The sequence below is a fragment of the Lissotriton helveticus genome, chromosome 6 (genome assembly GCF_964261635.1).
Source record: "Lissotriton helveticus chromosome 6, aLisHel1.1, whole genome shotgun sequence".
Lineage (NCBI taxonomy): Eukaryota > Metazoa > Chordata > Amphibia > Caudata > Salamandridae > Lissotriton > Lissotriton helveticus.
Window position 1 is genome coordinate 2,113,868,530 of NC_136067.1, and position 14,642 is coordinate 2,113,883,171.

A 14,642-nucleotide genomic window follows, 5' to 3' on the forward strand; every position below is an offset into this window, starting at 1 on the left:
GCCTGTCTGTCCACACTAAGGCACTGATCACACACCCTGAGCACCGAGACCCCTGAGAGGCTGAGGCCAGCAGACCTGCCTGTCTGTCCACACTAAGGCACTGATCACACACCCTGAGCACCGAGACCCCTGAAAGGCTGATGCCAGCAGACCTGCCCGTCTGTCCACACTAAGGCACTGACCACACACCCTGAGCACCGAGACCCCTGAGAGGCTGAGGCCAGCAGACCTGCCTGTCTGTCCACACTAAGGCGCTGACCACACACCCTAAGCACCGAGACCCCTGAGAGGCTGAGGCCAGCAGACCTGCCCGTCTGTCCACACTAAGGCACTGACCACACACCCTGAGCACCGAGACCCCTGAGAGGCTGAGGCCAGCAGACCTGCCTGTCTGTCCACACTAAGGCACTGACCACACACCCTGAGCACCGAGACCCCTGAGAGGCTGAGGCCAGCAGACCTGCCCGTCTGTCCACACTAAGGCACTGATCACACACCCTGAGCACCGAGACCCCTGAAAGGCTGATGCCAGCAGACCTGCCCGTCTGTCCACACTAAGGCACTGACCACACACCCTGAGCACCGAGACCCCTGAGAGGCTGAGGCCAGCAGACCGGCCCGTCTGTCCACACTAAGGCACTGACCACAAATTCTGAGGACCACCCCCGATGGAAGGGTAAGAGCAGCGGCCGCCCATCTGGAAAGATGTTCAGGACTAGAATTGAGTTAGAACAGTATGTTAATCAAATATGATGGGGCGTCTTCATGAGAGGCTACTGTGAATAGCTTCATAAATCTTGAGCTACGCAATGCAGCGCAAATCTCTACGTTTTGGTACGCTGCTCCGAGAAGGCGTTTCAGGGGCATTGTGGCGGGGGGTTACCCACACAACTCCCATAAATGTTGACGCATTCCTCGATTTACAAGAGCGTGTAAACCGGGGAATGTGCCAAAAAGATACTTCTCCGTAGAGGAGGCGGAACAAGTAAAAGAAATTGTATTTCTCCTCGTTTCTTCCTCTTTCTATGAGTTTTGCATTCTGCAGCACACATAGAAAGAGGCATATGCCTCTCAGGGGGAGTTTGTGCAGGAAAAGCAAACTTGTCTGCAACGCAGGCACCCTTGCACCATGGTGAAAGGGTGCCTGCGTTGGCGCTAGGCTGCCAAAGGGCACCCGCGCAAGGGAAAGGACAGAAATGCACCATATTGCCTTAAATACAGCGCATTCCTGCCCTTTCCTTGTGGTGCAGCGTTGTCATTTTTTCATAAATATGGCCCTATGCGGATACGTTTTGATTTTACACGCTACCACTGACACACTGTCTGTGGCAACTCTGTGGATCTACTTTGAACATATGTTGACCATATTATGAAGGAACTGTAAAGATGTATGTGCTGCGGAACATAAATATGAAATATATCAGAAACTGGATGTATAGTTAGGGAATGAAAGATAGACATAGCAATTTACAAATGTAATTTACGTTAAGAAAAGTAGCCAGTCTAGTACCTGTATCAGATGAATGTTGATGAGTGAAGTAACTGAGGCCAGTGGCGAGTCCTACACATCAGCGCGGTTGTCTCGATGGCGCAGGATCTCCAGATTGAGCAGTGAAGGAGTGCTTGGTGCTGGCTTTGTCCCACAGGGAGAAGACCCTGACAGTTGAAGCTTCTTGACTAATTCTTTCTACCAGACTGTAGAGTGAGGGGAGGCCAAGGGTGGTCTACAGCAGAGCAGCTTGACACCATAGGGAAGGAATTATTATTTTTATACCTGGAGCCCTCGCCCACGATTTGTGGCACGCTTCGTCACCAGGTCCAATCCACATGCAAGGCAGGAATCAATACCGATACCGTCATTGTCTAGAGCGTCGTCTCTTTTGTAGAGTTCTTTGTAGAACTGTGGTAAATTAATTCAATATTACCCCATCTCAGAATTTCTATACTTAATAATCATAATTTCAGTCAAAGCAAGGAGAGGGGTCCGTGGTGCTCGAGTACAAAAAAAAGGGTCCAGTAACTCGAGTTAAGGGGAGAGCTCCAGCACCAAGCGGGTACAAGAGTGGTCTGCAGATTTATTCACACATCAGAATATTTATACAGTTTTCAGTCAATAGGCAAAAGAAGAAAAGAGAAGTGACAAGAAAAAGGGAAGTGACAAGCAGTAATTTCCAACAGATGTGTCAAGGTAGGGGCGTGTCTTGTGTCTCGTGAGAGGGCATGTGATGTGTGGAAATGTGTTCTCTTTCAGTTGAAGGCCCTTACTCATTGGGGTTTATCTCTGGCTTAGAGTCAAGAAAGAACAGGAACCATCTTGCGTAAAACAGGAACTATCTTGCTGGTTCTGGGAATTGGCTGAACCACAAGAGTCAAAAAGAGGAACTATCTTGTGTAAAACAGGAACTATCTTGCTGGTTCTGGGAATTGGCTGAACCGCAAGAGTCAAAAAGAGGAACTATCTTGTGTAAAACAGAGACCATCTGCTCTCTGGCTTGCAGTCAAGGACAGGAACTATTTCTTAAGACAGGAACTGTCTGCTGGTTCTGGGAATTGGCTGAAGCACAGGAAGGGGTGGTCAATGAACTAAGATGCCAGGTGCAGGGTGTCTTACAGTTAAGAAAACAGGAACTATCTGCTGCTGGTTCCCAGAATTGGCAGAACCACAGAAATGTGTGGTCAATGAACGGGGGTGCCAGAGGCAGGGTGTCTTGCTTGTGGGTCTGAAGACAAAATGGATGTCACACAAAATGGGTGCTTGTCTGAATAGAAAAATGGCTGTCAGGCAGTAACAGGGAAATAATGGGGCACAATTGTCAATTTTATTTCCTCAGGTGGCTTCAACTTTCGTGAGCTCTCCGCTATCATTCATAGGCCAGGGGACCCAGAACATAGTAGGATAAACAATATCTACTAATTCATCCAAATCTAAGTTTATTATGAGTCTTATAATAAGATTGAATGAATGAACAAATGAATGAGTGAGATTTATAAAGCTCAGAGCTACTCAGAAGAGTGTCCCACACTAAGAATGAATGAATTAATTAATAGATTATTGAGGTTTGAGGACCATGAAGTTCATGAAGTCCTTGAGGTTCGTGAGGTTTGTGAGGACTGTGAGGTTTGTACGCTTCGTAAGGTCCATGTGATCCGTGAGGTCTCTGACACTGTCTCACACCCTATTCTAATTCAACGCCTTCAGGAGATAGGCACACACGGCCATGCCTTACACTGGCTTATCGACTTTCTCAAAGATAGAACTCAAACCATCCCTCTGTCTAAGATGGTGGTCCTGAACAAGGGAGTTCCTCAGGGCTCTGCCTTAAACCCAACTCTTTTCAATATTTTGTCTCCCCCCCCCTTGCTCGGTTTGTTAAATCCTACGGCTTCGAGATACTCTCCTATGCTGATGATGCCCAGCTGGTCGTCTCTCTCGAAGAGGACAGTGAGGATGTTAAACAGCGATTCATCTCCTGTATGAGGGACCTCGCCACCTGGATCTCCTCAAATTGTTTACAACTGAATGGAGACAAGACTGAGATACTACTCCTTGGAAAAGCTCATCTCTATTGGGCTGAGGATTGGTTGCCGATGGAGCTTGGCCCTGCCCCGCTCCTAGAAGCACGGTGAGGAACTTGGGCGTCCTCTTTGATAACAAGCTATCGAGGAAGGACCATGTGACCTCCACATTCGGTATGTGTTTCGAGACAATGTGCCTCCTTAAGAGGATTTTCCAGTGGCTGCCACTGAACTCACGCAAAACCCTCGTCCAGGCCCTGATTATAAGCCACTTTGACTATGGAAATGTGCTCGTAGTAGCATCAAATGCATCTCACCATGCTAAGTTGCAGGTGGTTCAAAATACAGCAACCCAATTGGTTAATAAACGGCCCCGGGAACCTCCTCCGTCCCTGTGCTTAGAGCCTGTCATTGGCTCCCTATAAAACAGAGGGTAATTTTCAAACTTCTCTGCTTGACACACAACGCTCTGGCAGGTAAGAGTCCCAAATATTTACAGACAAATTGATATCTTATTGCCAAAATAGAAACCTTAGATAAAAAAATCAGCTCCTTATCTGCCCTCAACGCATCCGCACATCTTAATATGGAGGACGGGCGTTCTCTCACTTGGCTCCGTACCACTGGAAGAAACTCCCCTCAGCCATTAGGACTTGTTCTCATTTTGCTGGCTTCAAGAAAATGCTTAACACATGGCTGTTTTAAATCGCAGCTCCTGACTCTCTGCTATCTCAGCCCGAGATGTCCCTTTCGGGGTGATATGTGCGCTATAACAAATTCCTACTAACATAACATATGGTCTATGATGTCTATGAGGTTCTTGAGGTCTGTCAGGTCGGTGAGGTTTGTGAGGTCTGTGAGGTTCATGGTGTCCTTGAGGTTTGTGAAGTCCTTGAGGTCTGTAAAGTCCTTGAGGTTTGTGAAGTCCTTGAGGTCTGTGAAGTCCTTGAGGTCTGTGAAGTCCTTGAGGTCTGTGAAGTCCTTGAGGTTTGTGAGGTCTGTGAGGTTCGTGAGGTCTGTGAGGTTTTTAAGGTTTGTGAGGTCTGTGAGGTTCATGATGTCCTTGAGGTTTGTAAGGTTCTTGAGGTCCATGAAGTCTGTGAGGTTCTTGATGTTCGTGATGTCCTTGAGGTTTGTGAGGTCTGTGAGGTTTTTAAGGTCTGTGAGGTCGGTGAGGTTTGTGAGGTCTGTGAGGTTCATGGTGTTCTTGAGGTTTGTGAAGTCCTTGAGGTCTGTGAAGTCCTTGAGGTTTGTGAAGTCCTTGAGGTCTGTGAAGTCCTTGAGGTCTGTGAAGTCCTTGAGGTTCGTGAGGTTTGTGAGGTTTGTGAGGTCTGTGAGGTTCGTGAGGTCCGTAAGGTTTGTGAGGTTCTTGAGGTCCATCAAGTCTGTGAGGTTCTTGATGTTCGTCATGTCCTTGAGGTTTGTGAGGTCTGTGAGGTTTTTAAGGTTTGTGAAGTCTGTGAGGTTCGTGAGGTCTGCGAGGTTCCTGAGGTCTGTGAGGTTTGTGAGTCCGTGAGGTTCTAGCAGTCTTCTCCACCTTTGGTTCCCCTCCCTGGTTGAATCCACTTCCCTTGGATGCCATTACTAGGCTTGCTGCAGTTTCTCTCTTCTCCCTTGCTGCGGTTTGTCTCTTCTCCCTTGCTGCGGTTTGTCTCTTCTCCCTTGCTGCAGTATCTCTCTTCTCCCTTGCTGTGACTTCTCTCTTCTCCCTTGCTGCAGTTTCTCTCTTGCTACAGTTTCTCGATGCCCCCTTGCTGCTTTTTCTCTCTTCTCCCTTGCTGCGGGTTCTCTCTTCTCCCTTGCTTCAGTTTCTCTCTTCTCCCTTGCTGCACTTTCTCTCTTCTCGCTTGCTGCAGTTTCTCTCTTCTCCCTTGCTGCGGTTTGTCTCTTCTCCCTTGCTGCAGTATCTCTCTTCTCCCTTGCTGCAGTTTCTCTCTTCTCCCTTGCTGCGGTTTGTCTCTTCTCCCTTGCTGCAGTATCTCTCTTCTCCCTTGCTGCAGTTTCTCTCTTCTCCCTTGCTGCGGTTTCTCTATGCTCCCTTGCTGTAGTTTCTCTCTTCTCCCTTGCTGCAGTTTCTCTCTTCTCCCTTGCTGCAGTTTCTCTCTTCTCCCTTGCTGCGGTTTGTCTCTTCTCCCTTGCTGCGGTTTGTCTTTTCTCCCTTGCTGCAGTATCTCTCTTCTCCCTTGCTGCAGTTTCTCTCTTCTCCCTTGCTGTGGCTTCTCTCTTCTCCCTTGCTGCAGTTTCTCTCTTCTCCCTTGCTGCGGTTTGTCTCTTCTCCCTTGCTGCGGTTTGTCTCTTCTCCCTTGCTGCAGTTTCTCTCTTCTCCCTTGCTGCAGTTTCTCTCTTCTCCCTTGCTGCGGTTTCTCTATGCTCCCTTGCTGTAGTTTCTCTCTTCTCCCTTGCTGCAGTTTCTCTCTTCTCCCTTGCTGCAGTTTCTCTCTTCTCCCTTGCTGCGGTTTCTCTCTTCTCCCTTGCTGCGGTTTGTCTCTTCTCCCTTGCTGCAGTATCTCTCTTCTACCTTGCTGCAGTTTCTCTCTTCTCCCTTGCTGTGGCTTCTCTCTTCTCCCTTGCTGCAGTTTCTCTCTTCTCCCTTGCTGCGGTTTGTCTCTTCTCCCTTGCTGCGGTTTGTCTCTTCTCCCTTGCTGCAGTTTCTCTCTTCTCCCTTGCTGCAGTTTCTCTCTTCTCCCTTGCTGCAGTTTCTCTCTTCTCCCTTGCTGCACTTTCTCTTTTCTCCCTTGCTGTGACTTCTCTCTTCTCCCTTGCTGCAGTTTCTCTCTTCTCCCTTGCTGCGGTTTGTCTCTTCTCCCTTGCTGCGGTTTCTCTCTTCTCCCTTGCTGCAGTTTCTCTCTTCTCCCTTGCTGCAGTTTCTCTCTTCTCCCTTGCTGCAGTTTCTCTCTTCTCCCTTGCTGCAGTATCTCTCTTCTCCCTTGCTGTGACTTCTCTCTTCTCCCTTGCTGCAGTTTCTCTCTTGCTACAGTTTCTCGATGCCCCCTTGCTGCTTTTTCTCTCTTCTCCCTTGCTGCGGGTTCTCTCTTCTCCCTTGCTTCAGTTTCTCTCTTCTCCCTTGCTGCACTTTCTCTCTTCTCGCTTGCTGCAGTTTCTCTCTTCTCCCTTGCTGCGGTTTGTCTCTTCTCCCTTGCTGCAGTATCTCTCTTCTCCCTTGCTGCAGTTTCTCTCTTCTCCCTTGCTGTGGTTTGTCTCTTCTCCCTTGCTGCAGTATCTCTCTTCTCCCTTGCTGCAGTTTCTCTCTTCTCCCTTGCTGCGGTTTCTCTATGCTCCCTTGCTGTAGTTTCTCTCTTCTCCCTTGCTGCAGTTTCTCTCTTCTCCCTTGCTGCAGTTTCTCTCTTCTCCCTTGCTGCGGTTTGTCTCTTCTCCCTTGCTGCGGTTTGTCTCTTCTCCCTTGCTGCAGTATCTCTCTTCTCCCTTGCTGCAGTTTCTCTCGTCTCCCTTGCTGTGGCTTCTCTCTTCTCCCTTGCTGCAGTTTCTCTCTTCTCCCTTGCTGCGGTTTGTCTCTTCTCCCTTGCTGCGGTTTGTCTCTTCTCCCTTGCTGCAGTTTCTCTCTTCTCCCTTGCTGCAGTTTCTCTCTTCTCCCTTGCTGCGGTTTCTCTATGCTCCCTTGCTGTAGTTTCTCTCTTCTCCCTTGCTGCAGTTTCTCTCTTCTCCCTTGCTGCAGTTTCTCTCTTCTCCCTTGCTGCGGTTTCTCTCTTCTCCCTTGCTGTGGTTTGTCTCTTCTCCCTTGCTGCAGTATCTCTCTTCTACCTTGCTGCAGTTTCTCTCTTCTCCCTTGCTGTGGCTTCTCTCTTCTCCCTTGCTGCAGTTTCTCTCTTCTCCCTTGCTGCGGTTTGTCTCTTCTCCCTTGCTGCGGTTTGTCTCTTCTCCCTTGCTGCAGTTTCTCTCTTCTCCCTTGCTGCAGTTTCTCTCTTCTCCCTTGCTGCAGTTTCTCTCTTCTCCCTTGCTGCACTTTCTCTTTTCTCCCTTGCTGTGACTTCTCTCTTCTCCCTTGCTGCAGTTTCTCTCTTCTCCCTTGCTGCGGTTTGTCTCTTCTCCCTTGCTGCGGTTTCTCTCTTCTCCCTTGCTGCAGTTTCTCTCTTCTCCCTTGCTGCAGTTTCTCTCTTCTCCCTTGCTGCAGTTTCTCTCTTCTCCCTTGCTGCAGTTTCTCTCTTCTCCCTTGCTGCAGTTTCTCTCTTCTCCCTTGCTGCAGTTTCTCTCTTCTCCCTTGCTGCAGTTTCTCTCTTCTCCCTTGCTGCAGTGACTCTACTGTATCAATACAACTTGTAAAGAAGCCTTAAAGTATTGGACATTAACCTGACTGGGGTCCATGCTGATCTGCTGTGATTGTGGTTCATTGAGTGAGTGGCCTCATCGCTGACTGCTTGATTAGAGTAATGTGGACAGAGCTGTAGAGTGGACTCACTGTAGGAATCTGAGGTCTTCATGTGCACTTCAGAGGCTTTTCAACATATATTTGTGGAAGCTTTGACTGTTGACAGTCTCAAGCTCTACAGCTAATTATATAGGGCATAAAGAATTGTCAGTACCAAACCTAAGTGATACTATTCACATAGCGGGGCTTACTTTCTGGCGAGGGATATGGGCAAAAGACGAAACAAAATTTACTGAAGACCTAATAATGGATTACTTGGCACTCGACCTCAGTAGGAAGATACCATGGCTAGAACATATACCCAACTTGTTAATAAGCTGTAAGGTAACTTTCGAGAAAAAGAACCCTGCGCTTATTTTGGAGCATAGTAAAAGCGACTTGAAGCTCGAATATATCACTGCTAGGGAGTGTGTAAGCATGGATGATGCTGGTAGCAAGCACAGCGTCATCGCCTACTGTGAACGCCCCATCATGAAGGGAATAGAAATATATTTAATTCTGGTCAGAAACACACAACATAGATTTTATCTAACTAGATTGAGGCTCGGCACTTTACACTATCTAATAGCATTCCCTATAACTGGAAAATGATCCCATAAACTACCATTCTGCCCATGTGATTGAAAATCCTTACAGTCTACGATGCATTCTATACTTTTTTGTAATTTTTATAGTGATATCGGGAAATCAGTTTTAAAACCACTTTTTATATCGAACATGCTTTTTTATTACGAACATGCATTTAACTTTATAAGTAGTTTGGATAACCAAAACATTCTAAACTCAGTAACCACTTTTATACTAAGGGCTATTAGGAGAATAAGAGATCTCTCACATCTGGATGCTCTAACATATGAAAACTTGCTTGAGTGAAACACGAAATACCCCATTAATATTTTGTACACTATGTATTCTTTTTATGATATAGGCTGTGTTTGCACTTTACGATGAAAGCTGCTTTGCACTTTGCACTTTAAGAGATGCTTATTATTTAATCTTAAATCATGCTACAGTTTGCACATTACCATGACGTATTGATTGACCTTGAAACACCATTGTTCTTGTTTTTATCTTTTCAAATTGTTTTATTGGAATAATGCAAAAATGTAATATTTTAAGATGAAAAAGATAATAGTTTTTTTATTGATTGATTAGTATGCTTTTATGGTTGTCTATCTTGCACCGCATAAAGCTGTTTTGACTTTGACTTTGACTGTTGCAACCTGTGGCACGCAGGGCTCAGGCAGCTTCTTTCTCCTCATTACTACTAGCCCACAGGCCTCATTACTTGATGGCCAGGACTCTCTCGAGTAGGATGGACTCTCTTCTCAAACAAACCAGGTCAGAGCTGCACCATTATGAGATGAACAAGTCACTATAGAAAATTATTGCTAAATAAAGCGTAGAATGAAGTATTTTCCTCTTTATTTTTTCATTCATAAAAGGCAACAGCCAACGCGTTTTGTCCGATAACATAGGACTTCTTCAAGGCATTATCGGTCTGGAGCGACAACCGGACGATGGGGTTGTGACCTTGTCAGTGAATTATTCTAAGCAGGAGTAGATCTCTGACATCTAATCTTTGCGTGGAATAAGTGATCCAAAATGAGATCTAGAGCGTTATTTTGGCGTAATCCAATATCCAATAGTTGAAGGTTAAGATGACTCCATGTAACCCAGAGTGTACATCCTGGTGGATAAGGCAGTCATACCATGATCCACTGCTGCTAGAGCCCTTTTTAGATTAGTCCTGTCAAGTTTGCGCAGACTCTCATCAGCCTCCTGCTGTGAGACTTTCCACACTTTGTACTATATTGCATAAAAGAATCCCTTTTGACGTGGTTTTCAAGGACCTAGTAAAAAGTACTGTAGTCCCATGTCATCAGAAAGAAGGGACAAGTGTTATTATTTTTTTTCTTTTGTCGTCATATCACCAAAGACATTAGCAGGTTTGACAAGCCGATTTTTCAATTTCTGCTGGGCGCCTTTCGGCTCACTGCGTCCGTCTAGGCCTACCAGGCCTTCCTCACGTATTTGAGGACTGAGGTAATCATAGGACTTGTGGGCTGGACCTATGTTAGTCTATTAATCGTTGATCAGCCGCAGTCGCCGACCCCAACTTATCAATGGAAGCCAGATACTAGGTGGGCTACCCTCCCTACTGTCTTGTTCTAAACGTGCCATGTTGAGGGCACCTTTAAGCCAGTCTTCCCTCCGCGGAGGAATTTTAGCCTTCCATCTAATGCAAATCTCTCTCCTCGCCAGAAGCACTAAGTGTAACAGCAAGCCCATTTGGTCCTGTGGGAGCGCCGCACTGGTGGAATCGTTCTTACCAAAAATCACCAGATGCAGTTCTATTTCGATGTTGATTTAAAAAATGGATGTGAAAGTATCTCCCACATTTTTCCCAAAAATACTTAACTCCGGGCATTCAAAAAAAATATGTAAATCATTGGCATTGGCGAGTTTGCATCTAGGACAGCTTGGCGGTGGGTCAGGGGCAAGTTTGGTGATCTTGGCCGGAGTATAATAAAGCCTATTAATCACAAAGAAATGAGTTTCCTTCAAACCAGCAGGCTTTATATATTTATACGGATTCTTGAGTGATGGTTCAAATAATTCTTCGATATGATGGGCAAGTGGTGTTTGATTCCAAACTGATATTTGGGAGGGGACCTTGGCTTCCTCTGCTTCTTGGATTCTTGCATACCAAAGAGATATTTCTTTCTTTTTAGGCCGGGGATCTTGCAATAACTGCTCAAGTTCCCACCCCCAATGATATCTCCTGCTTCTGCCTCGCACCATGATCTTAATTGGAGAAACTTGAACCTGGAAAAAAGAGGGCCTATCTTAGCTTGTAAAACTTCCCGTCCGAATCCGTCTCACCAAACCGGATCTTTTAATCGGGGTAGCCAAGCTATCACACAGACAGGGTGGGGTCCCAGGGGAGGTCCAAATAGGGGCAAAGTCAGAAAAATAACCTATACCCCAAATGCGCCTGATTTTAAACCAGGTAGTCAGAGCTGTTTTCAATACCTTTAGGCAGACCCACTACCTCCCTCAGCCAGCACCATTTCCCAGAGAACTCTGCCCCATGCAGTTTCCTCTGGACTAGTCAGCAGCATCCTGATGCCCTTAAATTGAAAAGCCATCAGATGCCAATTAATGTCCGGGAGGGCCAACCCACCTTTAAGGAGCTTCCTTATAAGCTTTTTCCATGACATCCTAGCACTTTTCTGGCCCCATATAAAGTTACCAATTTTCCCCTGAATCACATTCATATTTTGGGGGGGAAAGTTTACGGAATTGCATTGAAAATGTATGTCAATTTTGGAAGCACAGACATTTTCACAAGATTTAACCTCCCATAGATGGTCAAAGAGAGGTTCTTCCATTTGGCAAAAAGGTAATCGATCTCCTTTTCGATTTTCCCCAACTTTATCAGGAGGATGTTGTTTAATTCCTTGACGATTTTAATACCTAGGTATCTAAATTCATTGCTAACAGGGCCGCCTCGATATAAGGTGTTCCACCACATCACTTCGGTCTTATCCGAATTAACAAGGTACTCTGAAATCATACCAAATTCCTTTAGCCTATATTCCAGTTGTGGGATGGCAAGCTCTGGATCGCGAGTATAAACTATCACGTCCTCAGCATACAATGCCAATTTGCCCTCATACCTTGATGATTTAAACGGAATGATGATATTATCCAGTCTGATAGTTTGAGCTAAAGGCTCGATATAAATATTAAACAAGAGGGGGGACAGGGGACACCCCTGCCTTGTCCCTCTCTGGATAGGAAAACTTGGAGTCAAGGAACCATTCAAAAGAATTTTCGCAGATGTGCCCAGATAACAATACTTTACGGTCTGCAAAAACACCGGCCCCATACCCATGGCCTCTAGGACCCCCCAAAGATACTTCCAACACACACGATCGAAGGCCTTAGCAGCATCAATTGCCACTACTGCCAGGGGATCCGCCTTTGTCTCCGCTAGGTCGATATTTCCAATCAGCAGTTGGGTTTGTTCCTGAATTATTCTCCCCACCATAAAACCCTTCTGATCGGAATTAATTAAATTGGGTGCCTGTTTCGCCAATCTTCCTGCTAGAACAACCATAAAGATCTAATAATCAGCGTTCAGCAGGGAGATCAGACGAAAAGTGTCGGCCAACAAAGGGTCTTTTCCTGGTTTTAGTATTAGGACTATCGTGGCCTCTCTCCAGGATGTAGGCATCACCACATTAGAGCAATAAACTGAATTAAATAGCATATAAAGTACCGGTAAAAGATCATCTTGTAACAGTTTATATATTTAATTGGGGAGGGCCTCAAGATCAGCAGCCTTTTTATTTTTTTATCTCTTTATTTGGTTCCTGATCTCCTCTATTGCTATAGGTGCATCGAGCGCCTCCCTGGAGGCCTCAGTGAGAACGGGAAGGGACTTATCCCTTAACCAAGAGGATATCAGGTCCTAGGGAGGATCTAGATCTTCCCTGTATAAATCTGAGAAGAGAGATAACTGGCATTTTTCCATCTCTTCCGGATTACTTGATTTATTCCCACTGCGATCAATGATAAGTTCATTGATGTTATTCTTTGCCTGATCCAACCTCGCCTTCAAAGCCAAGAGGGCCCCTGCCTTTCCCCGTACTCCAAGATTTCCATGTTTCTGGCATGCCATTGGGCGTTACATTTCAGATCTAAAAAGGACCTAAGTCTTGCCTAACCTCCTCCAATTTCCTGTCTATCTGCTTTAGTTCCTGTAGGAAGGTGGCTACCTGACTATGGTTACCCCGGATTTTTGCCTGTGTTTAGCTGGTTTTTTGACTTAGTTGACCTGGTTCCCTGCTAATCAGGGCCCCAGGCCATCTGCTCTCTCTGTAAAATGGATTCCATGTACCCTAGGTACATACCACAATTGGAAATGGACTCCTTGTCAGCCCCTGTATAATGCACTATAGGTGCCCAGGGCATAGGGGCCACCAAGGCCTACCAGGGGCTGCAGCATATCTTTTGCCACCCCTGGCTGGTTCTTAAATTGACACAACTGGCTGGTCACTCAGCTGGGGTAAGGTGGTGTAATCACCCCTTGCTTAGATATAGTATACCTATATCTAAACCTATATCTGGACACATATTAACCTGTGAGCCACTCCTATGGAAGGCCTCATCAATCCTGGAGGCAGAGTGCGTGGTTTCATGTGAGATGGAGCTCTAGCATGAGCTGAGCCTGTCTGCAGCCGTCGGGAACAAATCCCTAAGCTGTTTCAGGATAATGCCATACCATATACTCTTAAGTGCCTTATAATCCTCGCGGTTATTTAGCATCTCTGGTTTGGCTTTATCAAAACATGTCGTGTAAGGTGTCATACGATTTGGAATACCATCCCCTCGCCAGTTCTGGCGACGGGGATGGCATTCCACCCCTCTAGAGGGGTAAGACATGTTACTTTACTTTAATGCGGTTGATTTCTCCAAAGGCCTTAAGATCCACAAAATGGATGCCTCTGCCACAGACAAATGTCTGGACCCCTGCAGTCGACCGAAACTCGACCAAATGGGTCCGGGACAAAGGGTTTCCTGTCACAGGAGGGTGTCACCGCCCTCCAGACAGGAGATAGTGTATTGTAGCAGGGAGGTTTGAAAGAAACCAGACACTGCCTGGGGCGCACAAGGCTGCCCCTTGCATAATCCGGCCAAACCGGTTCTGGGGCACTCCAGCCCTCGTGCCAGGGCGGCCTGGATCAAAGGAAGGGGGTGTATCCACCCACTTCCTGGGTTCCACCCATAGGGGTGGACCTAGCAGGTAATCACGCCCCCCAGATTCGAATAAGAGTGGGAGCAGTGCCAATGCACATCAGATTTCCTGGAAGAAACATTAGAAACGAAACTCTGGACCCTTCGCCCTCCATCTCAACGTGGAAGCCCGAAGAATCTCCCTTGTGGTCAAGGAGTGACCACCCTGCAGCAGCAGGCACCATCCAGCCCTCGACGTCTACTTAGTTGCAGTTCCCGCCGGAACTCGAGCGACTGAGATCGACGAGATTAAGCTTGCCTGCCTTCTAACAGCCCGATCCACAGTCCCTGCAAAGCTGAGACCCGTGGAGGCGACCGGAAGCGTGGGGCACGCCATCTTGAATTGACCACGAGACGCTGACCGTGCAGCCCACGAGTGATCCTCGAAGCTGTGCACCGGGGTTTGAGAAGCCCCCACCCTGAGCTGCTCCTGAGCCGAAGTTCAGCCCTCCACACTCGACGAGTGCTGCGTGGGGCCCTTTGGCTCTATTTGGCTCAACGCGTTGGCCCGGTCACTTGCCAGCTGGCTTGTGGTCCCTGTGCCGACGAACTACCTAAGAAGACTCGTGAATCTGGTTGCTCCAGATCCACACCAGCTCCCCTGAAAAGGAGCCCCGACTCTGACCTTCCTGGTCCGAGTGAGAAGCAATCTTCCGATCCCGCGTGGATTGCTCTTGCCAAGGCTTGTTTGCTCCAAACTTGAAGCCGACTGCACCGACGGTGAGAGCCTGCGTGGGACAGATCGTGACCTGCTCCTGGACGTCGCAGATGCCCCAGAGCCCACGTGACAGCGGAGAGAAGCTCCTCAACGACCACCTGATTGCGCCCGACATTGCCTGGTTCCGTCCTGGTTCCACCCTGGTCACTGCTGAGTGACCCAGACTCTGTCCCCTCTGCTTTCAGGTACTCTACAACTTGAGTCCACCCTTGGACTCCA

At 47.3% G+C, this 14,642-nt stretch overlaps 2 protein-coding genes across 2 annotated transcripts in view; both read left to right on the forward strand.

Moving 5' to 3' along the window:
* Positions 1-14,642, forward strand: part of LOC144763075 (uncharacterized) — a 676,435-nt gene that overhangs the window by 54,221 nt on the left and 607,572 nt on the right.
* LOC144764083 (ribonuclease inhibitor-like) overlaps positions 1-14,642 on the forward strand; it is a 203,052-nt gene that overhangs the window by 783 nt on the left and 187,627 nt on the right. The gene's annotated exons all lie outside the window — the stretch shown is intronic.